Source organism: Macaca nemestrina, chromosome 4 (assembly GCF_043159975.1).
Source record: "Macaca nemestrina isolate mMacNem1 chromosome 4, mMacNem.hap1, whole genome shotgun sequence".
NCBI lineage: Eukaryota > Metazoa > Chordata > Mammalia > Primates > Cercopithecidae > Macaca > Macaca nemestrina.
The window spans coordinates 158216507-158241982 of record NC_092128.1 but is presented as its reverse complement, the minus strand read 5'-3'; the positions used below and the strand labels follow the sequence as shown (position 1 = coordinate 158241982).

The 25476-nt window shown below is 37.7% G+C and overlaps 1 long non-coding RNA gene across 1 annotated transcript in view; it reads left to right on the top strand.

The window, feature by feature from the left end:
* The window catches only part of LOC105483461 (uncharacterized), a 256962-nt gene that overhangs the window by 99082 nt on the left and 132404 nt on the right, over positions 1–25476 (top strand). Inside the window, exon 6 of the long non-coding RNA XR_011622679.1 lies at positions 4400–6851. This is a non-coding gene — a long non-coding RNA (uncharacterized lncRNA). The remainder of the gene's footprint in view (positions 1–4399; positions 6852–25476) is intronic.

The window sequence follows — 25476 nt, the reverse complement described above, 5'->3', positions numbered from 1 at the left end:
CTGTTTTCCCACTGCTATAAAGATACTACATGGGACTGTAATTTATGAAGAAAAGAGGTTTAATTGACTATCAGTTTTGCATGACTGGGGAAGCCTCAGGAAATTTAGAATCATGGTGAAAGGCAAAGGGGGAAGCAAGGCACATTTTATATGGCAGCAGGAGACCGAAAGCATTCAGGGGAAACTGCCAGACACTTATCAAACAACAAGATGTCATGAGAACTCCCCCACTATCATGGGGACAGCACAGGGAAACTGCCCCCATAATCCAGTCACCTCCCACTAGGTTCTTCCCTCAACATGTAGGGATTACAATTAGAGATGAGATTTGGGTGGGGACACAGAGCCAGACCATATCCTACAATAAGTTTTCAATTAGCTTTATTATAAAGAATTAAACTGCTTTCCAAAGTGACTATGAAATTTTACATTTTCACCAGCAATATATGAGCGTTGGAGTTGCTTCAAATCCTCTCCAACATTTAGTATTGTCAGACTTGTTAATTTTAGTAATTCAAGTAGATATATATTAGTAACTAACTGTAGTTTTAATTTGCATTTCGCTGATGCTTTGTTTATTGACACTAGTGTATCTTTACTGACATATGTGCTCAAACTATAAAAACAAAAATTGATAAAATGGATTCTAACAAAATTAAACCTTTTGCTTTTCAAAAGATACTATGAGGAAAAGTAGAAATATAAAAAGCAATTGGAAAACATATATCTGATAAAGTATTTGTATCTAGAATACATAAAGACTTCTCAATAAGAAGACAAATAACATTATAACATAGGGAGTTGTATTAGTTTATTCTCATACTGCTATAAAGATAGTACATGAGACTGGGTAATTTGTAAACAAATGAAAGAGTTTTAATTGACTCACAGTTCCGCATGGCTGGGGAGGCCTCAGGAAACTTACAACCATGGTGGAAGGGGAAACAGGTACCTTCTTCACAAGTTGGCAAGAGGGAGAAGAGTGTGTGAAGGAGGAACTGTCAAACACTTATAAAACCATCAGATCTCATGAGAATTCACTCACTATCACAAGAACAGCATGGGGGAGACTGCGCCCATGATCCAATCACCTTCCTCCCTCCACACGTGGAGATTACACATCTCACCTTCGACACATGGGGATTGCAATTCAAGATGAGATTTGGGTGGGGACCTAGAGTTAAACCATTTCAGGGGACAAAGATTTGAGCACATACTTTTGTATTTTTTACTTAAAATGTATCTTATTTACAACATATAGTTTGTCCTGCATGTATATAGTTTGTCTCACCTTCTTGAAAACCCAGACTAATGATTTCTGCCTTCTGATTGGCATGTTTAGTACATTTATATTTAATATAATTAAAGATAGAATTCTATTCAGGTCTGCTATTCAACATCTGTTTTATTTTGGTTTATTTGTCTTATTCACTTTTTTATTAGTTTACCTTTGTTTTCTTCTTTTTCTGTTTTTTATGTTAATTAGGCAATTTTAATATTCTACTTTCTCTCTTAGCCCCCCTCAATATAGCTTTATTTTATTTTATTTATTTATTATGATTTTTTCAAACAGAATCTTGCTCTGTCACCCAGCCTTGGGCTCGGTGGCATAATCTTGGCTCACTGCAACCTCCACCTCCCAGGCTCAAGTGTTTCTCTTGCCTCAGTATCCCGAGCAGCTTGGATTACAGGCCTGAGCCACATCTACTGGCTACTTTTTTTGTATTTTTAGTAGAGATAGGGTTTTCCCATGTTGGCCAGGCTGGTCTCAAACCCTTAGCCTCAAGTGATCTGCCTGCCTTGGACTCCCAAAGTGCTGGGATTACAGGCATAATCCACCATGCCCAGCCTCTTTGTATTTTTTAAAGAAGCTATTCTAGACATTATGATATGTATCTGACATATATCCCAATTACTTAGAGTTGAAGTTGAATTATTTCAGGTAAATGTTAGAAAACTCACAACGGAATATTTTTTATTACCCTGGGGACAGATTCATACTTTCCTGATTTTTTCTTTTTTTTTGTACATAGTTTAATTTTGGATTAAAATCTGGATATTATAGGTAACACACTGTAGCAATTCTAGAATCATCATATTGTTCAGAAGATTGGATTTTCGTTCTATGATTGTGTTATATTGCCTAGAATCAATCTAGAAACTTTGCCCCATACTCATTTCCCATGGTAGACAGCTGTTTATCATTCTAGCCCATTCTAGTGTCTTCCTACTGTTGCTTTTGAAGCTTCTCCCCCTTTCGATTTCCTCCATGCTTGCTAAATTTGGGCAGAGATGAGGAGCTAGGCAATGATTAGCATCATTCTCTCTGTTGTTTTCATGTTTCTATGAATTTTCCTAATTTTCAGCTGTTTTGTTAGGTTTGTCTTTAAACTTGGACACTTTAGGCTTTTTACCACCCAGGTTGCACATAATTGGAAAATTCAGTTTAAGAAAGAAAGAAAAGCATGTAGCTCACAAATTTGGATCCACATTGCTCTAGCTCTAAGGAGCAGATTTCTCTCTGGTCTCTGCCTGCTTTTTCATAATGCTTCCCTCTGGTTTTCCAGCACATCAATAGTTTTGCCAAGGATTTTGGCAGTCTATCTGAATTTGGGTATCACGGCTCCCCACACATTCATACAACTTCCTTCCTTTACTTGCTTCCTTAGTTAAGCATCATAGAATTTTATAACTGGAAAGTATCTTAGAAAGAATGTAGTCACCTCGTTTGATATGGGAAGCACCAGCGGTCTCAAAAGGTGAAATGAGTTGTCCAGGGTCACGGAACCAGTTAATGGGTTGAATTCCTAATTCAGTCCTGATGAATAGCTGTGATGGTGGCACCGGGAGCACTGTCTGGTTCTAATGCAATTGGGCAGTGCAAAAGAAATGGAAGATACCATCCCAGTCCTCAGTACACTTGTATCTTTTTTAGGGAGATCAAATGTACACAAGAAAGCAAATCGTTAACAATTACAAAACCAACCTCACTTCTAGTTCAAAATAATATAGTACTAACTAAATACAAACTTGAGTAATAAGGCTTCAAGCTCAGGCAACCAACCTAGACTGCATTTGCCTTAGAGCCCTAGGAAAGAAGACATTTTAATACATCAGAAATCCATGTAGTATTACTGTATTTCTTCAGACTACAAATGCATGATGCCAGTAAATGCATGATTGCTGTGGCACTGGTAAGTGTCAGAAGGGTTCTGAAATTTTTCCACTTTGAAATTTTGGCAAATTAAATTTGTTTTAAGTGCTTGGCTTTCAGTGTCTCTATTATGAATTCACTACAGATCTCTTTTGATAGAATGTTAGGTTACATTTCCAGGCATATAAGGACTAATTTTTAGGAACTTTCAGTTTCTTCTTCATCCCTGCATCTTTACATCTACTAATGGGAAAGGCATAACTTTATCTAGAGTATTCACTGTATCATGCAAGCTCTTGTTTGTGTATGAAGAATAGAAAATTTTTCTAATTATTTTTTCTAGGTAGCCTACTTGTTATAATGAAGTGACATAAGCATAGAGTTAAATTGTGGTTCTAAAACATGTGAATTGATGAATTAATCAAGAAGTGGATAAGTTAAATAATGATATAATTTTACATAAATATTTAATTTTTGATTAATTTGTAGCATATAACATAATTTTACTTAATTTCAAGTTTATATTCAAGGCTAGTTGTTACTCTTACAGGTATACTCCATTTAGTTTTTGTGTAAAGTCTTTGAATGGTTTATAATATGAATTGGGTGAAAGTAATAGCATATTATAAAAACAATCCCTTTCAAACTCTAGGAGCAATTAAAGCTGCGTTCGTTAACCAATTTGTTTATCTGAATAAAAGTCTTTCCGAATGAAGAATTTTATTTTGCAACACTCTTGCAAAATTCCTCCTTGGTTTTGGCTAGACTGCAGGCAGGCAGCATTCTGTTGCCCTTGTCAAATTGTCAAATGTCTTTTGATTCACAGCAATGGAAGGAAACGACTTTACCACCTTCTTCCTCTGGAAAGAAAGGAAGGATGTTGAAGCTAGAAGCAGCAATGTATTGGGCTGATACACTGATTGAACCAAAAGCCTTGTTTGAAGTGTGATATTTTGGCAGGCAGAGAGTTGTAGGGGGTGTTACATAATGGGTTCTGCAAGTGGCCACAAACTTATTTAAGTAAGCACTTACTGGAATTAATATTTATTGCCTGGGACATAAAGTGATTGCAAAATGCTCACATGAGTCTGAAATGATAAAGGCTTTCTGTATCCTGGGCCAGAGATTGGAAAAGAGAAGTTTGTCGATGGTATTTATACCCAAGTATTATGCGTAAGGATCAAAAAGCAACTATTATGGTTAAAAGTAATTTAGCTAAGACTTTTTTTGTTTGTTTTTTTGCAGCGAGCAGTTGAAGTGAAAACAAGATCACGGAAAATGAGATATTTTGATAAATTCAAGAATCCATGTTTGATAGAGTCTTCACTGAAAGAGTCAAAATTGACAACATGCTTATTGCTTTGGCTTTCGATGTCTGTTGGGAACATGGTTCTTGAACATCCACACTTCAAAGTAGATCTTACTTTTTGGAAGAGTAGAAAGCTCATTACATTAGTTAATTTGAGAAGTAAGACAAGGGCTCAGAAAGGTACTAGTTATTAGGACCTTATACACTAGCCTGCCTGGCATTCTTACCACGACAGTGAATTGTCATGGTAAGAGTTATGGTTTTAAACCTCTTTTCCCCAGACATTGCATGGAGTAATATGTGTATCCACATACATATTAAAGTAGGGGGTAGATACTGTATTGACTGGGGACTTGTGGACATGAGACACAAAATAGGTGATGTTTGACGAAACTTGAAATGAGCCAAGAAAGGACAAATCTGGATAACACACTGTAGCTTTGGTGATGAGAAAGGAGAAAGGAAAGATAATGAAGATGGATATCATATTGTTTTGCCTTGAATTTGCAGAAAGAGATATTTGGATTATGATGTTACCTTAAAAAGGCATGTTGATACTACTCAGTGAAAGTTAAGAAGCCAAGAAAACTATGTGTGTGTACATATATGTATATATATGTACATACTGTATTTCTTTTTTAAAAAAATTCTTACCTACTTCTTTACTATAACAAAATTAATTTCATTCCTTTTTGTTGCATTTAAACTTTATCTTGGTAATATTTATATTACAAATTTGCCTATATATTTGGTATTTTATTGTTACTATATAGATGTATTTGTAAGCATAAATGTGTGGTATTCGAATGTTTAACTGGTAATATTCATATTATAAATTTGCCTATGTATTTGGTATGATATTGTTACTATATTATATATTATATTATAATAGATATATTTGTAAGCATAAATGCATGGTATTCAAATGTTTAACAACTCTCCATTTTTTCTCAAGTAACCCTCTGACAAAAGGCTGTATTTGTATAAAACTGACAGACTTTTATGGTGGATCATTTTTCTTACATTAATTACATAGGTAGTATTATTTTAGTTGGAGGTCAAATAACATACTATCAATGACAATTTAGAGATAAATTGCTTTGAAATCCTGATATGGAAGAGCTATAGAAATAACACGGGCGACCTCACGTTTTTAAGAGCCTCTGTGCACCATATGGCTAGTCCCAAATGGAGACCAAGAAAGCAAGGTCTTTTAAATCTCTACATACATCTTGCTTTCCTGGTTTAACACTAATCATTGATTGTATTCTGCATATTGGAAGGGAGCAGATGAAGGATACTAAGAATTCACTTTGAAAACATGTACTCAATGTTTCATATCCAAAAGCTCCCAGGGATTAAACAATCAGAAAACCCTACATCATTTGCATTTTAATAGATAAAAATAAAAGTTGAAACATTTCTTTACACTTAAACTACCATGAACAAGCTTATGTAGCTATTAGGAGTGAAGTTAGGGAGAGGAGGAAGAAGGGGACTCTGAAATTTAAGGAAAATTCATTTCTTCTACAGAATTGAAGCTAGGCTGATTAAGTCAAGGTGCCTGACTCCGCTAGAGACACATTTTCCTAATGAAAAATACTGTAACTTCAGACCTTTCACATTTTCCATGAATAGATGTCATTACTCATTATCACATTTATCATTACTTGTAAAACAATGAGGTGGCAGCAGGGGGAAAAGGACTAAAATAGAATTGAAAAAAAATTGATACTAGCTAAGGTAATTTAAATGAAGCTTCTTTTTCCAGAAGCAAAGGCGACCTCCATGATTACCCCATCATACCTTTGGGAAACTGACATAAGGTAGTGGACAACTATGATGGAAAGAATAGTGGCTACGGTTTCTCTCCAACCTCCTCTAATTCTGCATTAGAAATGAAAAAAGCTTGACTGGTAAAATTCTGAAACAGATAATGAGTTGTTTAAGTGATAATTACTGAATCTCATTTTTAGAAGCCCATTAACAGGTATCTCTTTAGTCATGAGAAAATTATTCATAAATATTAAATTGTGTGATCACATGTGCAAGTTTCTTTCAAATTATAGTATCTGACTAATTTCACAGTAACTGTTTGCCATTAATTGGCCTTAAGATTTAATCAAGTAAAGACATCATTGATTAATTCCAATTTGTAAAGCCAAAAAAAAAAAAGTGTAACATTATTATCTTTAGTCAAACTTCTTCACATGTTCATGCAAGGTAGAAATTGAAAACAGGTACTCCTGTGCTTACAGTTTCTTCAGTTCAAAGAACGGAATTCATCAATGGGAAGCTGCAGTGGATCGAAGAGTAAAATCTTGCTGCCCAATTAGAGAATAAAAAGAGTTTGACCAGACTTGTAACAATGACATAATGGCCATTTTGGTGAGTTCTTAATGAGTTTAGTAGGTAGTGAAATGGGAACGTTCCCTTGTCCCCCTTGCAGCGTGTGCGATGGGGGTGTGGCTTGCTTCTTCAGTGCCCCGCTGCTCAGACTTCCAGGGGAGCATACAGACGGGCAGGCTGTGGGGCTCCGACCGCACGGCAGTGTCCAGGGGTGGATGTTGACAGCTCCTGAAGCCCCGGTGGGAGTGTGTTACAGGGTGCTCTCTTAGTTTGCCCTCTCTAGGCAGCTTGTGTTAACCAGCTCAGTTGGACCCTCTACTTTGTCGCAAGGACAGAGGTCCTTCTGTATCTCGGGATTCTTGCCTTGGGGTACCAGAAGAATCAATCACACGTGGTCTTGGAGAATGAGTGCAAAGTTTTATTGAGTGAAGGTAGCTCTCTGCTGCTCTTCCACCAGCGTGCTCTCCACAACCAGCCGCTTGTGTGTTCTTCCACTGATGTGTCCTCTCAATGTCCAGACACTTCTGTCTCTGCTTTGCTAGGGTCTCGGGTTTTTATAGTCCTCGGACGGGAGGTGGTGGACCAGGGTGGTCTTGGGAAATGCAACATTTGGGCATGAAGTCAGGAGTACCTGTTCTTACCTAGGTCCACGGGGATAAAGCCCTAGCCAGGGACCATGCCTTCCTCTACCCAGCACTTCCCTTCCCCCATCACTATCTTTTAAAGGGACCACACTCTTCCTTTCCCAGCACTCCCATATCAGTAAGAAGAGAGAAGGAAACTCTAGATCACCATCAAGTTCAAGTAGTTTCACATTTTCAATGAATATATGTTCACTGTGTTCTTCAGGTACCAAGATGTAGGGAAATGATTAAAAGGCCCTGAGATATACAATACTGAATGGTAGGGGGGAGGAGGCCTTCTAGGTTGGAAAGTCCCATAGCTGACTAGCTGCTAAATGTTCTATCAGCTATTGATAAGACCGCGTTCAGAACATATGGAAATTATAGGATATAATTTTTGTATGTTACTTGTCACCAGCTGCTCAATATTATGTATTATACCTGAGACATTACAGAAGTTGAGAATGAATTGCGCCCATAAACAGAAAACATATTAATCTATAGAATGCACTCGTTTGCCATGTAGAGACATGAATACCTCTAACTCAAGGAGTTGATATGTATAAAATAGGCAACTAGGGGTAAGCAAATATTGTAGAAATGGTGTTTCTGATTGGCACTGGCAGATTTATTATTCAAAATAATCCTGTTGGCAAATAAGGACTTTTTTTTCCATGTGACAAAATCTGATTTCAAAAACTTGCTCCTTTTTGACTTTCTCTATAAGTTTTTAAGTCTGCATTCTTCTCTCATTTTTATTTCCAGGTTCTATTGTAATTTATCTGTTGCTAAACAGTTTTCAATAAAATATATAATAAATAAGATTTTTGGTTTTTATTTTTCAATTATTCAGTTATTCATAAAGCTGACGGGAGATAGGAAATTAAAGTTTCCAGCAAGCATTCTTATAAGACTGTGGTTGTGTCTGTAGTCTTATATTTTTTGATGACTGTGAACATTAATTAAGCTATAACTATGCAGGTTGGAAGGTCTGTTATGGTCTGAATATCCACAAATTTATATATTGAAATCCTAACTCCCAATATGATGACATTCAGATATTGGATCTTCGGGAGGCAATCATATCATGAATTCAGAGCCCTCATAAATGAGATGAGGTCCCTTAAAAGAAGACGCCCAAGGGAGTTTGTTTGCCACTTCTGCCACATGAGGACTCATGTAGAAGGTGCCCTCAATGAACTAGAAAGCAGGGCCATCACCAGACTCTGAATCTCCCAGTGCCTTTGTCTTAGAATTTTTAGTTTCTGAAACTGTGAGCAATAAATTTCTGTTGTTTAAAAACTACTCCAGAGAAGACACAAACAAATAGAAAAATGTCCTGTGCTCATGGATAGGAAGAATCAGTACCATTTAAATGGCTATACTGCAGGCATTCAGGGTGGCGCTGACATGCCAGCCCCCTGCCCCTTCAGCCCCCTCTGGACTTTGGGCACTGACAAGCATGGAAGGGAGGTCGAGGTGGGGATAAGGGTGGCTTGGCACAGGCCTGCAGGGGACCCTCAGCACAAGCAGCCTGGATGCCATGGGCACTGTGGATGGCAGCTTAATGGCAGCAGGAGGCAGACAGGCTCCTGGCTGGAAAGGGGCAGGTCCCCAGTGAAACACCAGCTTCAGGCCAGGGATGACCTGAGTGGCCTGTGGGTCGGGCTGTCAGTTTCATGGACCAGAGTGAGAACTAATGGGGCTTTTTCAGGGCTTGCCTATAATCACCCATGGACCAATCAGCATGCACTTCCTCTCCTCTGAAGCCCATAAAAATCCCAGACTCAGCCAGACTCAGGCAGATGACAGGACAAACATGCCTGTGGAGAGAAGCTATCCACTGTAGGTCTCCTCTCTACTGAGAGCTCAGCAGAAGACAGGATGGCCTGCCTACATAAAGGAGGTACCCACTCCAGGGTCTCCTGTCTGCTGAGAGCTGCAGATTCATCAGGACGACCTGCCTGAGGAGAGAAGCTACCAACTACAGGTCTCTTCTGAACTGTTCTGTTGCTCAATAAAGTGCCTCTCTGCCTTGCTCACTTGTCCACATACATCATTTTTCCTGGATGTGGGACAAGAAGTCGAAACCTGCCAAATGGTGGGGCTGAAAGAGCTGTAACAAACGGTGCTGAAACATGACCCTTGCTCGCCTTGTTGCAGGTGACAAGAAGGAGAGAAGCGAGAAGGAGAGAAGAACTGTGGCTCCTAGGGGAGCCCAGACTTAGAAGCTCCCCAAGCCAGGGCAGTGACACCCTCTTTGGGGCTCTGTAGTTCCTGGTGTCTCCAAGCTTCCAGGCACCACTGTGTTTCCTGGTGCCAGCCGTGGAAGCTGTTTGCTGTACACCTGGTCCAGCCATAGCCTTGCAGTGAGAAGCCACTCATGCCAGTACCTGGAGCTGCCTGCCCTGCCACAGCCAGAATGTCTGGCTATGCACAGTGACCAGACCCCACACTCTCTCACCCACCCCTCACCACTCCATGCCTGACTCACCCTTGGCAGGCAGAGGATCCAAGTGTAGCCTGCCAGGCCAAGTGGGTAGAAGAAGCCCAGAGGGCCTGAGCAAAACTCAGGCAAAGGTGCCACTGGCCACAGAGGTTACTGACTGGAAATGTGACACCCCAAAGATCCAGTGACAGTGTGGTGATGCGTACTTGCATTTTCTGAAACCCATATTTTGCACCTCCAAACTAGAGTCTGAAAGCTGAATATTTTATGCTGTGGACAATTTTCTGTAGCTTAAGGAAATATCAGCTACTTGGGAGGTGGGGAGGAAGCCATGCACACAGGAGAGCTGAGATGAAGTGGCATGAAATCTTTATTAGAACTCTGAGCTCTTCTGTCTCCTCTGCCCTATTCCAGGGTTCACTCCACCTTGTGGCAGACACTCTGGGGAAGGATTCTTTGTCCGTGTAACCCTGGAGCCTCTATTCCTATCAGAGATGTCTTGTAGTTTATTTTCCCTAAGTTCACCCACTTCGCCCCTGGAGCACTTTCCACTCATATTCAATCAAAATAAAAACATGCCAACATTTATATGGCATCAGGGAGGATTGACTGGCTCTTTTCCAGGATGAGGGCATGGTTGGGAGTGTCTTCCTTTTCTTCTGGAAACATTTGTTGCTTTCTTTGGACTGGCTTATTAAATTACAGTATGTTATTCTCTTGTTCGGGTTTGGTGGTTGCTGTTGAACATTTGCTGATTGGTTTTATTGCTCTGGTGTTCTTTTTTGTTCGTTTTGTGAAATTTTACGGGAGAGAAATTAAATTTTTGAACTCACGATCTTAACATGGAAGCTTGTAAACAATATTTTGCTGGCTCCCTCTATTCATCACTTAGAAAAGAAACTCAATCTACCAAAATTATACTTCAGATATAGGATTAATTATTTTGATGAAGTGAAATTTATTACACATATGGTGAGACCTAACTTGTGTTTTTAATATCCTTAAAGTGCCTCGATTGTGTGGTGATAGGAGCAATAAACATCAAATATAAATAAGTACTTTCACCTGACAAGTAATTTATAAACATTTTGCATGTACTATGACCATACTTATTTATGTACAGAAAATGCATAGTCAGACTATATCCACAAATAAAAATGCTGACCATATAAAGTGGTAATTCATAGGTATTACATGTCTCTTCTCTCTTGGTTTATTTTCCCCTGCATCTTTTCCCATAATTATTTCCTTAACTCATGGCTGTCAGTTCTTTTTCTTTTTTTTTTTTTTTGAGACAGAGTCTTACTCTGTCACCCAGGCTGGAGTGCAATGGCACGATCTCAGCCCACTGCAACTTCCACCTCCCGGGTTCAAGCAATTCTCCTGCCTCAGCCTCCCGAGTAGCTGGGATTACAGGCACCTGCCACCATACCCAGCTAATTTTAGTATTTTTTATTAGGGACGGGGTTTCACCATGTTGGTTAGGCTGGTCTTGAACTCCAGCTGTCAGTTCTACTTTAAGGCAAAAGGCAAGGAAATGCAGTTTTTGAGTTTATGCCAGAAAGCTTTTTCTGCCTTGAAGAAAAATAATATTTCTAGCTCTACATTCCAGTTTTTAATAATCTGATGTTCCACGTTAGCAACTGTTGTCAATTCTTGTTAAACTTTGTGTAAGCATATGTGAAATAAAGAAACTAAGAAGCTATAGTCACAGTATTATATGAAAAATAAATACTCAAGAGAATTAATTCAGATGCCAACACTGTGTATAACCCATATTTAATTCTCTTCAGAGTTGCCACATAATCTGCTTATAGTTGATACATCCTTGAAATGTATAGATATTTCAACAAAAATTCAGTAGGACTCAAGAGAGAATATTTGATGGGATCATGAAACAGAGCTATAGCATACACACAAATGTACATAACACACACACACACACACACACACACACACACACACACACACAGAGTAAGTTAGATGCCACAGTGGCCTAAAACGTTTACCAACTACTTTAAAACAAGGAATTCAGGTGACTGTATGATATCGTTTGGCTGTGTCCCCACCCAAATCTCATCTTGAATTGTAGTTTCCATAATACCCAATGTGTCGTGGGAAGGAACCAGTGAAAGGTAATTGAATCATGGTTGAAGTTACCCCACGCTGCTGTTCTTGTGGCAGTGAGTTCCCAGAAGAGCTGATGGTTTCGTAGGTTTTATAAGGGACTTTTTCCTCTTTTGCTTGGCACTTCTCCTTCCTGCTGCCATGTGAATAAGTATGTGTTTGCTCCCCCTTCTGCCATGATTGTAAGTTTCCTGAGGCCTCTCCAGCCATCCTGAACTGTGAGTCAATTAAGCCTCTTTCCTTTATAAATTATCCAGTCTTAAGTATGTCTTAATTAGCAACATGAGAACAGACTAACACACTGTAATACAGCAATGGCTTGTAACTCTGTAAGTGACTGTCATCCCGCCCTGATTCCTGTCTCTAGCACAAAACAATTTCTATATATTCTAATATCTCATCAGTTCTATAAAGGAATAACTAATAAAAAATCTTTAATTTATTTTTCTTGTTCCAAGAAGCAAAAGTGCTAAAGGTAAGTCTAATTTATTTCATTAAAATTTATAACCACACCAACATACTTTAAACTGACAGTATGTGTAGACTACAAAAAAGATCATAATTTTATTCTATCCTCTGTTTGTTCATGTCTAGAATTATTAATAAGAAAAATCAGGAAGCCTAATAACTTTAGACACTATAATTCAGCTTATGAGAAATTTCTAATGAAATATCAATGAAGAGTCAATAGGTAATTCCAGATGCATATTATGTTGAGATGCATTTTCTACTATTTATGGGTCTAGGAGTCACTTGGATTAAGGTTATTCTTAAATTCCCAAGACAGCTCCTTCTCATTTCATTCTCTTGGAACAGCCTGAGTATACAACTAATATTGTCTAAGTGAAGCTATACAAAAAAAAATGCAATTTGATAAAGATTTGTACTTTTTTCATCTTACTGTTAAGAGTATTGCTACGCTGGTTTAGAATATGTTAGTTCCAGTGCCCAAGCCCTAACAGATCTGCAAACATTCATTTATCGAGGCACGTTTTTGTGTGACTCTTCTATATGTTAGCCGTGGCTGAAATATCCTTTGACATGATAAGCTATGTCAGCTATAGCCACTACCCACATAACCTCTCTGAAATCTTTCTCTATGGTCTAGTGACTCACTCAGTGTTTACCAAAATAGAGCGGTAGGAAATAGTATAACTTGGGCACTATACATTTTCACTAGAGAATGTATATGAATGCTCTATAACCTCTGCCTCGTAAGGCTGCAGAAAGGCCCATGAACCCACTCCACTCTGCCCCCACTACCATAAAGCTACAGATGTCTCATTATACACTGACCCAACACACTCTCCAAATTTTTTCAGGTTAATTCTGAATAACCAATTTGTAAATTCATGCAATTTAAGCAGACAAAATAATTTGTTGATTCATGACCAACTTTGTGGTCCATTGGGCCAAGAATTAGAATAGCCGAATCCCACAGAAAAAAAGGGAATGACTAGTTTGGTTCTTTTTGCTAAATAAGCAGGTACGTATGTAATTATGTATTGCAGTAAATAGTCAATAAAGTCACCTTTTGCATTATCTTACTCTATGAGGACTCTGGACATTGACTACTAGAAAAGAAAATTGTCTTGCATTTTGTTTACCAAGGTGCGGTCAGTAAAATTTCCTACCACTTTAGTGAAAGTTCATTTGTTTTTCTGTCTAACTAAATAGTCACATTATTTTAGGAAGAAACTTCTAGAGACCATCTACTTAATAGGACTTAAACATTGTTACATATGAAAGCCTCTCTAGTTTACTCAGTTCATTACTTTGAGTGTATTTCTTTTTAAGATTTTTATTAAAGTATAACTTACATTAATTGTGATTGTATAGCTTGATAGAAATTTACATATGTTTACACTAATGTAACCAACACCCTGATGAAGGTGTTTAAATTTCCAGCGTACCAGAAGTTATACATTTTGTAATTTTTCTGAACTTCAGAGAATAATGGGTAACAATGGGCTTTGCCCAAGTCCAAAGCACTGTGAAGTCAAATGAAGCAAATTAAAATGTCATTGGAAAACTATAAATTCCTACTCAAAGAGAAAGCTTAGCAGTAGTTGTCGTAATAGATAGGTAAGATTTCCCTTAACCTGGAGATCATTCTGTCATACTTTGTCTTTCCTATTGTATACAAACTCGCAAAAACTGATGGCTTAGCTATCAACAGATTAAATATTTCAAAGCTAGTTTTTCAAAAGCAAATTTGAAAACGATGTTTAAGCAGTCAAAAGTATTGCCATGGCATGGTTCATTAATGTTTCATCTATACTTACTTAAGTGTAAGCAGTTTAAATTATGTAATTACTGCTTCTCCTTTACTCAGGCCAAATTGTATGTATGTTTGTATCTGTATTAAAAACCATTGCCAAACTATGCAATTTGATCAGTATCTACTGGTGACAAACCAAGCAATAGGCTCGTATGGTTTATTCAATTTAAAAGAGAAATAAAACAAAACAAAGCAAAACAAAGTAGTTGTTGATATTCTCTTTAGGCAATACTAGGATATTACAACAGGATTTTTTGTTTCTGGTTTTATTTTTCCTAAAAGTTAATTGTCAGCATTAACACATTTTTTTTTTAACATTCTCTAAAGACTACATACATAACCAGAAAAATCAGCAGATTTGAAACAATAGAAAACTGTACAATTTTTTCAATGATGGATGGATTTAGTTGGATTATTGGCATTAATTTTGTAGTCATACATATTCAGTTTTTCACATACATAAATATACATGCCTACTGTATTTTTCATATTTATATTATTATAATCTATTATTTTAACTCTCTAAGGACAAGTATCACTTTGACTGTAACAGAACTTTCACCTCTTTGTTGGGCTTTAGCTAATATTCCTAGGACAGTCACAAATACAGCTCCAGAGAATTATGGGTAACTCTGAGAGAGAAATTGTTGTGTCTGCAGCCCAAGCTAGGAAACAGGTTGCCCATGGTGAGATTTATTGACTTCAACTTTCGTTTTCTAAAGTAACTAAATTAAACTCATATTGACTCTGAGTGTCCTCAGCCATTGAAAACAATGTATACATTTAGGAAAGAATTACTGTTGTGACTATCGTAGTAAATGTGATGGTTTGGAACTGAATAGTTTCATTGCTCTGGGGCTGTCTTTGACAACTCAAGTAAAGAGCCTAATATTTTCTGAAAAGTTTTAGATAGTAATTTACTGTATATGAGAGTTGAGGGAGAGGCAGGAGCAGACTAATAGCATTAGTTTGAGTGGCATAGCCAAGAGGTTTGAAACATCCTCCTCAGAGTTCTTTTAATACTCTTCAGGCCTGACCTGAACACACAGTACTTGTCCATTGACAACAATGCAGACTGTTAATCTTCGCCCAACCCTTTCCAGTTACTGAAGAGAAACGTCCAAAAAGTAGAGTGATGCCCCAATTATTGAAACAGATTGAAAATGATTTTGGAATTTAGACTTCCTAATATAATTATTTAAAATGTTGAAATAGATTATATCATAGTTAGAATATCAATCACTGTCACTGTCATTATGTTTAAAAAATCCTTATTGTGATAGAGAAATATAATTAAGCGTTTACAGGTAAAACGTTCTGGTGATTGAGACTTGCTTTAAACATCGGTGATTGGGGAATACATGAAATAAAACTGTCAAGATGTTAACACATGGGAGTCATTATTTATTGTCTCTACTTTTAAGTATGTTGGACAAATTCCATAATAAAAATGTGAAGAAGTCAAAGGTGATGATATGGATACCAGCACACTTGGGTTCTAGATAGAATGGAAACATTAACTAGTGTGCAGCTAAAATGCCTTTCTTAAGATCTCAGAGAATTAGGTTGAGGGCGCTGTCTTTCCCAATGTTGACCAATATGTGCTGAGCAGCCTTATGTGTGGACAGAAGAGTGGCCCCTGATCCTGCTAATGTAAATAAAGTCTACTGCAGTCCAGGGAGGAAAATATTCACACCAACAGAGACTTACAATACAATGCTATAAATGCAAAGGAAGGCCATAGCATGTTTGAAGTGGTGTTAACCACAGGAGCAATAGTATGATGAACAGGAAATACATGCACTGCTGAAAAGCAACAAGCACTTGAGTGTTGCTAGAGTTTGAAATGTAAGGTAGGAGAAAATGAGAGTGATGGAGGTGGGGCAGGCAGTGATCTTTATTCTGCGGATGGTGGGGAGCCACTGAAGAGATTTAAGGTGAGGCAGCAGCATGGAGGATAGGTTTGAGCAGACAACATCAGAGTCAGGGAAGACAGAAGTCTGTGATACTCAACCAGGCGAGAGATAATGACTTGAACTAGATCCAGACTTTCATGGGGAGAAGAGTAGGGAGGAAAGAGGATCTCAGATTAGGGTACTTTGGTAATAGTGGGTTACAATAGAATGTTAAGTGTTCCCTGCTTCTCTCTTCCTCCCCTCTCATCTCCTCTTTGTTCCCCATTTCTTGTCCCTCTCTTACCTTTCTCTTTCTCTTTCTTTTGTTGCATCTTGTGCAAATATTTAATTAAAACAATTTTTAAAATAGGTAATATATGTGAAGGGAACACAACCCAAAATTCAAAAGACACATAATTTAAAATATCTGTCTTCCTTTTCCCTTGCTCCTCAGCTGCTCAGTTCTCTTCCTTCAGTGGAACCAGCCATTGTTCCTTCCAAGGTTCTTGTGTATTGCTTCAAAGGAATGCCATGCAGTTGCAATCAGACATAACACACTTGCAAAGACTTTCAGCAATAACGTGCATGGAGAATTTGTGTACATACTTGACAAGTTAATTAGCATGCTAACTGCACTAGATTAAAATTCTATTCATTAATTTGATGGGTCATTTGATTATATAGCTCTAAAAGGAAGCGCAGGCTTGTTCTTGAAGACAACAATGAACTCATCAAGGATATTCACATGAATAATCTTTGGAAGATGAAAAATACTAAATTAAACTATCTGAGCCCATCTTTTTCTAATGGATCTGAAGACTGTTAATCGAATGTCTATCCGGAGTATTGATTAAACTTCATAAAACCTCAGTGAATACTCTTTTTTCCTGTTAAAAATCTGCTCATGCAACAACATATTACCCTGCTGAAAGGTCTTTATCCTAACTGAGCAATAAGTGAGACGCTAAATAAATTTGTTTTAGTTTTTTAAAAAATCAAAGAAAAATCCTTAACGTTTCTTCAGGGGTAGTTTGTGGCACATTCACGTGTGAAGCATTCCAGCTTTTATTTTCACCTTACGTGCACTGCAGTGAAACTCTTACCGCAATCACTCATGGAAGAGCAGAATATACGATGCTTTCATAAATAAGCATTAGTGCATTAGTCTTCTTCCAGTCCAAGCCAGAGTTTCCTGGCCGCTTATTTCCCCAGGTGACCAGAATAATACAATCCCTAATAGAAAAACTGAACTGCTTCAGATACATATCTGATGAGAAGTCACACTTTCATAATGTTCTTGCATTTCTGTTGGTGAAATGTGGTGAGGTGTTTATCTAACACGCAAAATAAAATAGCCACACGCATGATTAGAGCAACCGTGTCTTAATTTGTGGTTGTATTTTACTTTTTAAAAAGTCTTCCTTAATAAGCACTTGCTCAAGGAGTAAGTCCTTCAAATACAGAAACATTTAGACAAAAAGAATGATTATGGCATGTGTGAATAGTTTCATTGCTCTGGGGCTATCTTTGACAACTCAAAACCAGCTTTTTCCTAATATGATTTTCAGTACTTAGAAGCATGGTGATGGAATTAAAGAGAATATAAATTCCTAAAAATATTAAGAACACTATTATCAAATTATACTTTTCCCCCAATAGGAAGCTAGCTAACATTCTCCAGGATGTCATAAGTCTCTTATATTTCAAGCAGATGCACTCCAATTTAATTGAGTACCCAAATAATGTTTAATGTTATTTTACAAAATCAGTTTGTTTTTATATGTTGGGTCTGAAATTATGTTATTGAACACAATTTCAATGTTATGCTGAATTATTTAACAATACTCTCTGCATTAATTCTCTAGAACATGTTTATTTGTTTCATTCACTGTTGTGTCCCAAAGACTTAGAACATAGTACGGGTTCAATCAATATTTTAAAAATGAACAAACATGACATTAACTATAACCCATATTTCCGTTAGAGTATCTTCTCAATCACCCATCGTACATCTTTTTCCAACCTCAATTTTATGCTTTGCTATTTCAAAATAAAACCTCTATAGCATAGGATTAAAAAATAAGATTGAAAAAATTTTGGCTTGATTAGCTCATTATATTCCAGTTGCAGCAAGGCTAGTTTAGAAAAATATTAACAATTTAATGGTTTAATTGTTTTCCATACTTTGTTTTCCTAGGTGATGATAAACATGGAAAAAGCTATGGATTCTAAAAAACAAACAAATAAATAAACAAAATAGAGATAAAGAGGGAGGACTAGACAGCTAGGTCGTGAGTCACAGAGGCAGACATTGGTACTGGGAGGGAGAATCTTGCTTATGTGTCATTAGTGGGCCTTTTAAAACAAGGTGTCCCACACTACTCCACGCATTCCATCATGTGTTCATGAAAGAGGTGCTTTAATTAGGAAGATAGTAAGTGATTCAGAGGGTGAGAAAAGAAAGCAAGGATTCCAAACCATCGGAGCTAAACACATGAAGGGTCAGCTGCCAAGGGAGAGAAGGCCTGTGGCACAGGGCAGAAAGCAAGTAAGCTGCATGACATTGCAATAGCAGGGACTGGGAGGCAGCGACATCGTCCTCAATGAGAACTCACACCCGCACGGGTTAGAATATCACAGGGCCATGCTGGGCCTCCACCCTGACACACAGTATTAAGCCAATTTACCATTTTTTCATTGTCAGAAGAAAAGCAGATTATCTCGAATTTTGGAAGGAGTCACTAAAATAATCTTACACTTGTTATTCACACTATTGGTTTAGTCTTAAGATCTGTAAAAGTTTTTTGACATTCCTTAGAGAGTCAATGATCTGTCATTTGATACAGGAGAAAAAACAACAGTCCTGCTCTGAAGGAAACGTTGCCAACACTTTGACTATCAGGACACTGATCATTAGTAAGAGCTGTGCTCGTTTAGAAGAAACAGGTGAAAAATGGCATGTAAATGTGACATATGACCATAAATCACCAATACAGCATATCTCCTAGGTCTCCTTTTTCATTCCGTTCTTACTCATGCTTTCTTCTCCTAGACACCCAGAGAAGCTATTTGGTGTAAGAAGAGAATACAATATTAAGGCATGATGAATACAAACAAGATTTCTATTTTTAAGAGGGAGATATTGACTTTCATCAGCATCTTAATTTAATTTTTGCTCTGAAAAACAAAGGTCTCCATAGGAATTAGTAGTGAACCTCTAGAAATGCATTGGATGAAGACCACTAAGCCAGTGCTACTCAAAATGTTAATCATAGCCTGATGCCTGCCTCTGAACTGTTACTGGATAGAAATAAGATAAGTACAGAAATGAAAATAAACATTTAAAAATTTTCACAGTAATTTGGCAAATTTTTTGTGTATTGAACTTAATCATAAAGAGTTGAGACATTTTATGAATGTCTTTCTTCATTCTTTCAGGGAATTTTCTCTTGCATAAATACTGGATTAACACTTATCTATCTTTTGATTACAAATATAAAATATCTTGCCACAGACCTTCTTTTGAATGCCTCTAAATATGCACAACTTTGAATATTATGAATTTCTGTTTCTTTATAATTTCTCTGCTATTTTACAAAGTAAATACATCTTAAATCTGGAATGCCTTTATATATTTTGGAAGGATTTTTAAAAATTCAGTCTTTGAAAATTAGAATTGAAATCATGCCTGTAAGGAACATTTCACTTTTGTATCAATAAACATTTTTAGGTGATTGTGGATGGAGATAGTAGTAGAAGAAGAGAGTCTGTCTGTACTACTCTTAGTAAACTACTAGGTTTTAAATGACTTTAAATGACTACTAGGTTGTCAATGACTTCATTGACAAATATCGACTGTGCCAGGAAAAATTTCTGCGCACTAAGTCATTAGATCATGTTAAGAGAAACAAATAAAACTGCAAATAATTGTGAACCAAGGCCATTTTGTCAAGTTGGACACAGGAGTACTTGAGCTGAAGGAACAATTTCAATAGTTTACAGTCATAAAACGGAGGTGTGAGAATGGACACATGTTACCAACAAATGTGAGACACCTTCAGTATCTACAGATAACTGCCGAGGCCCACGTCCTCTGCCTGAGCTACGTTCAGTCTCCAGAGACTGGGCAGCAAACCACCAGGAACTGCTAGAATACATTTTTTGAAAACTTCGCATACTACCTACCATCCTTGTTAGCTTTTTAATTTAATTTATTTAATTTAATTTAATTTTTTATAGTTGACGTACAATAATTGTACTTATTTATGGAGTACATAGTGATACTTCAATCCATATAATGTATACAGATCAGATCAGTGTAATTAACATGTCCATCATCTCAAACATTTATTATTTATTTACAATGGGAATATTCAGTATCTTTCTTCTGAAACGATTTTTCTTCTAAAACTATCTTCTATTTGAAACTATATAACATTGTTGTTATTCTCTTTCTAGTCACATTTCCCCTCTTCTTCTTTTTGGCAGATTTTCCCCCTGACTACCTACATATTGCCTCAAATCTCCCTTTCAAGGCAAACAAAACAAATCCCTCTTTTCACACGTTATTGAACCTCTTCTTGAGATGACAGGAACCAGCCTCTTCCATAAGAACATAACTTTGCAAGTAGGAATTAGTTTTTTCCACATGTCCAATATGGGGACATGACATATCAGCCATCCTCCTAAAGGCTGCTTTGGGGCATTATTGCATTAGCCTTATGTAAAAATCCCCACTAATTGAGATTATTTCATCAGGTTATACTATTCTCTAGCCTTCATTTTTACTGTCACCTACTGATCTGAACACTCATTCTCATGACTTCAGTAATTTAGCGACTAACTCATTTTTTAATACTTTTTTTAAAAATTATTATACTTTAAGTTCTAGGGTACATGTGCATAACCATTTTTTAATACTCTTAACTTCACATCCTACTCCTTTAACCACTCTATTGCTTGGTTACTTCATTTCCAGCAATGTTCCTGTCTTTAGTAACCCAGTACTGTGAGCACCCCGAGATAGTGTCATCATTTGAAACTGTCCCACCTCTGAAGCATTAACTCTGAATGCCCTGCTTTGACCACAGTCCTCCTCTGCCTGTCCTCTCTCCCAGTTATTCCCACCATTCCTCTCCTTGACTCCATGGAGCTGATGTCCTGTGATCCCTCTATTGGCTCCATCTTGTCTTTTTCTTTCTTGTCTTGCTTTGATGTCATGGACCCTCACTGCAATCATTCTTTTGGCAATTTTTAAATAAACTAGCTCCATTTCTGTTTTATCCATCCTCCTGGCAAATCCTCCATTCAAGTACCCTGTTTCTGTGTGTCTAACTTAGCTTCTGTTATTGAAGAGGTTTACACAACCGTACACATTGATAACACTATTAATTTCTGGTGGACAAACTCAACTAGGCCTTAACACTTTTCGTATTTCCCTATTCAGCTTTCTCTTTTCAAATCTTTACTGTTTTCCTCACTATTGCCTGATACACTTGCCTGCTTGTTCAGAGAGAAAATAGAACTCCAACTTTCTGCCACTGAATTCCCAAACAGAAGCTCCAGGAAAGAGAAATTATTTCCCTGACTGAAGGTTAAACCCTGCATCTGTACTCACCGCCCCATCTCCGGCTTTCCCAGGAGACCCTTTCCTTTGTCTTCACTCTTTATTTTCCTTCTTCTCCTTTTCATCAGCCCAGAAACATACTCAATGTCCTCACATTCTAATAATGTGTCCCCCAGCTTCACACCTTCTGCCAGCTTCTCTACTTTCTGACCACTTCTTGACCACTGTGTCTAGTTCTCAGTTCTTTTTTATTTATTTATTTATTTATTTATTTATTTATTTATTTATTTATTATTATTATACTTTAATTTGTAGGGTACATGTGCATAACGTGCAGGTTTGTTACATATGTATACTTGTGCCTTGTTGGTGTGCTGCACCCATCAACTCGTCATTTACATCAGGTATAACTCCCAATGCAATCCCTCCCCCCTCCCCCCTCCCCCCTCCCCCCTCCCGATGATAGGCCCCGGTGTGTGATGTTCCCCTTCCTGAGTCCGAGTGATCTCATTGTTCAGTTCCCACCTATGAGTGAGAACATGCGGTGTTTGGTTTTCTGTTCTTGTGATAGTTTGCTAAGAATGATGGTTTCCAGCTGCATCCATGTCCCTACAAAGGACACAAACTCATCCTTTTTTATGGCTGCATAGTATTCCATGGTGTATATGTGCCACATTTTCTTAATCCAATCTGTCACTGATGGACATTTGGGTTGATTCCAAGTCTTTGCTATTGTGAATAGTGCCGCAATAAACATACGTGTGCATGTGTCTTTATAGCAGCATAATTTATAATCCTTTGGGTATATACCCAGTAATGGGATGGCTGGGTCATATGGTCCATCTAGTTCTAGATCCTTGAGGAATCGCCATACTGTTTTCCATAATGGTTGAACTAGTTTACAATCCCACCAACAGTGTAAAAGTGTTCCTATTTCTCCACATCCTCTCCAGCACCTGTTGTTTCCTGACTTTTTAATGATCGCCATTCTAACTGGTGTGAGATGGTATCTCATTGTGGTTTTGATTTGCATTTCTCTGATGGCCAGTGATGATGAGCATTTTTTCATGTGTCTGTTGGCTGTCTGAAAAAAGTGGGCAAAGGATATGAACAGACATTTCTCAATAGTTCTCAGTTCTACTCACTCTTCAACCCCTTCCGATTTGGCTTTTGCTCTCAACACCCATAGAAACTGACCTTGCCAAAGTCTTCAACGATTGTCTTGCTGCTAAGTCAGTGAAGCCTTTCCTTTTTGGTCTCCCTGCTCCTCTTTCCATTGTTGAGTATCCTTTTTGTTCCGTAATGCCACACTCTCTCTCCATCCTATCTAATTGCATTGAAATCACAGATTGCTTTGTAGAATCCTGGAATTTTGGTATTTCCCAGGGTTCTATATTAAATAGTCTTATTTCAATTTGCATAATTTCTAAGAATTGTCTCCCTCCTTTCCTGTGGTGGTTTCAAAAACCCTCTATCTATCCAGTGAAGACTCCCCCACTTTATCCTCTCTTCTCAATGTTAGAACTGGAAATCCCTCTTCCCACAAGATGCCTCTCGCATGTTCAATGGATTCATCAAAGTCAACAGTCACATAACTGGGATCTTCTTTTTCATTAACCTGCTCCATTTCGCCTCTTGCCCACTGACAAAAACTGGCACTCCAAGCATCAGTCTTGACTGCTCCCTTTCTTCTGTGTTAAGATTCCTAGATATGGACTAATCCATCACCCTTTTCTTTATTCCCTCTGTTACTCACCTCATTCAGTACATCATGTTATTTTCAACACCTATTTTCTCTATCTAGGTGTCTTAGTTGGCTTCCTGCTGCTGTAACAGACTACTACAGACAGTGTAACTTACAAAAGCCAGAAGCTTATTTCACTCACAATTCTGGAGGCTGCAAAGTCTAAGATCCAGGGGCCACATCTGGTGAGAACCTTCTTGCTGCACCATAAGATGGTGGAAGGCATCACATGGCAAAACAGCACACGTGAGAGCAAGGGAGGGTGGGAGAGAGCAAGAGAAAAATGGGGCCAAATTCATCCTTTTTACCAGGAACACACTCTTGTGATAACCACTCTCGCAACGATGGCATTAGTCCATTTATGATGGTGGATCCCTCATGACCTAAGCATCTCCCATTAGGCCTCACCTACTAACAGTGTTGCATTGAGGATTCAGTTTCCAACACATGGATTTTGGAGGGGACAAACGTTCAAAAGACAGTACCTGTTCTCTCTTCAACTTATTCCTTACATTGTAGATCGTGACTTTTCTAAAACATGAGTGTAATGTTCGTGTTGCTGATAGGCTTAAAAGTGTTCAATCACTCTTCATTACACTGGGGGTAAAGTCCAAATTCTTTAGCAGGCCTCTGATGGTCCTTTCATCTTATGGGCACTCCTTGCTATTCTTCTTTTTACCTTTTAATGTTTAAACCAGATTGCACTTCACCTAGATTTTCAAATATCTCATCTCATTTCTCTTACCCCAGCTGTCTTTCTCCCTCATGTCTTTGCATAGCCTCTTCCTTTTGTTTTGAATTTTACACACACGTGCACACACACTACACTACATGCTTTCCCTGGCTAAATTCTACACACCATCCAAGTCTCAGACATAATTTCCTCTGGGAAGACTATCTCGATACTATAACACTGGTTTGGGGATCCTCCTTTGTGCTTCCACAGCAATTAATATTTCATTTACATAATACTTATCACAATCTATTATACTTTTCTATTTTTGCCTTTTTATTCCCCATTAGCCTGTCAGCTCCATTAGAGCAAGAATTGTTTGCTTGTTTTGACTATAATGTTCTTGGCACATAGTAAGTTCTAATAATTATCCAACTCATAAATGCAGGAGGAAAAGAAAAGGATGATGGAGGCAGAGTCAAGCTAATAGAGGCAAGAAACTAAAGAGATGAAAACTAGATGTATAAGCCCAGGTCAGAAACTTAGCAAATTAGGGTTGGAAGAGTTAGGAGATGTACCTCTTTAGGCTCTCAGGTTGTAACAGGATCAGGACAAAAAGGCAAAATCCCTGCACCAAATACTTCTCTGCACTTGGACTTGTCTTTTTCATCGGGGTTGGCCCCATAAGTCCTGTCTACATGCTTCCCCAAGGGGTCGTTTCACAGTGTACAAGTCCATAGTTATTCAAAATTTCATTTCGACTATTATTGACAGTACCTGAGCATTCACTGATCTGCCTGGGATTGTTACCTAGGCATGATCCCTGCTCGCTCGAAGCCCTATACCCAGTCAAATGCAAAGCAGATACATCTAGTTGAGAAAAAATAAAATGAAAAGACTAAACAAAATTTATTTAACAAATATATACAAGGCAAATATGTTGTACCAAGTGACAAGTGAGAAGGAATCACAGGTGTTGCATGATTTAACCCACTCCTCTCAAAGTGCTCTGTGACTTACATGAATCTACTAGCCTTCTCACAGTTGTTTCCCAAATCATTCCTTCCCCACCCATTATTTATGATACCACATACCTGCTAAAGCAAATCAAAATTCCTTACATAAACTAACTTCTCAGGATCCTGTCACTCGAGTCATCAACATGTGCAAAGGGATTTCTAAATTCTAATTTAGACTTAAACTTATACACCCATAACACTGCTAAGTTCTAAGTTGTAGATAGAGCAACTTCTTGTTTTGCAATTGATAGAACTAATAACAGTATTTCTGAAACATCAAAATTACA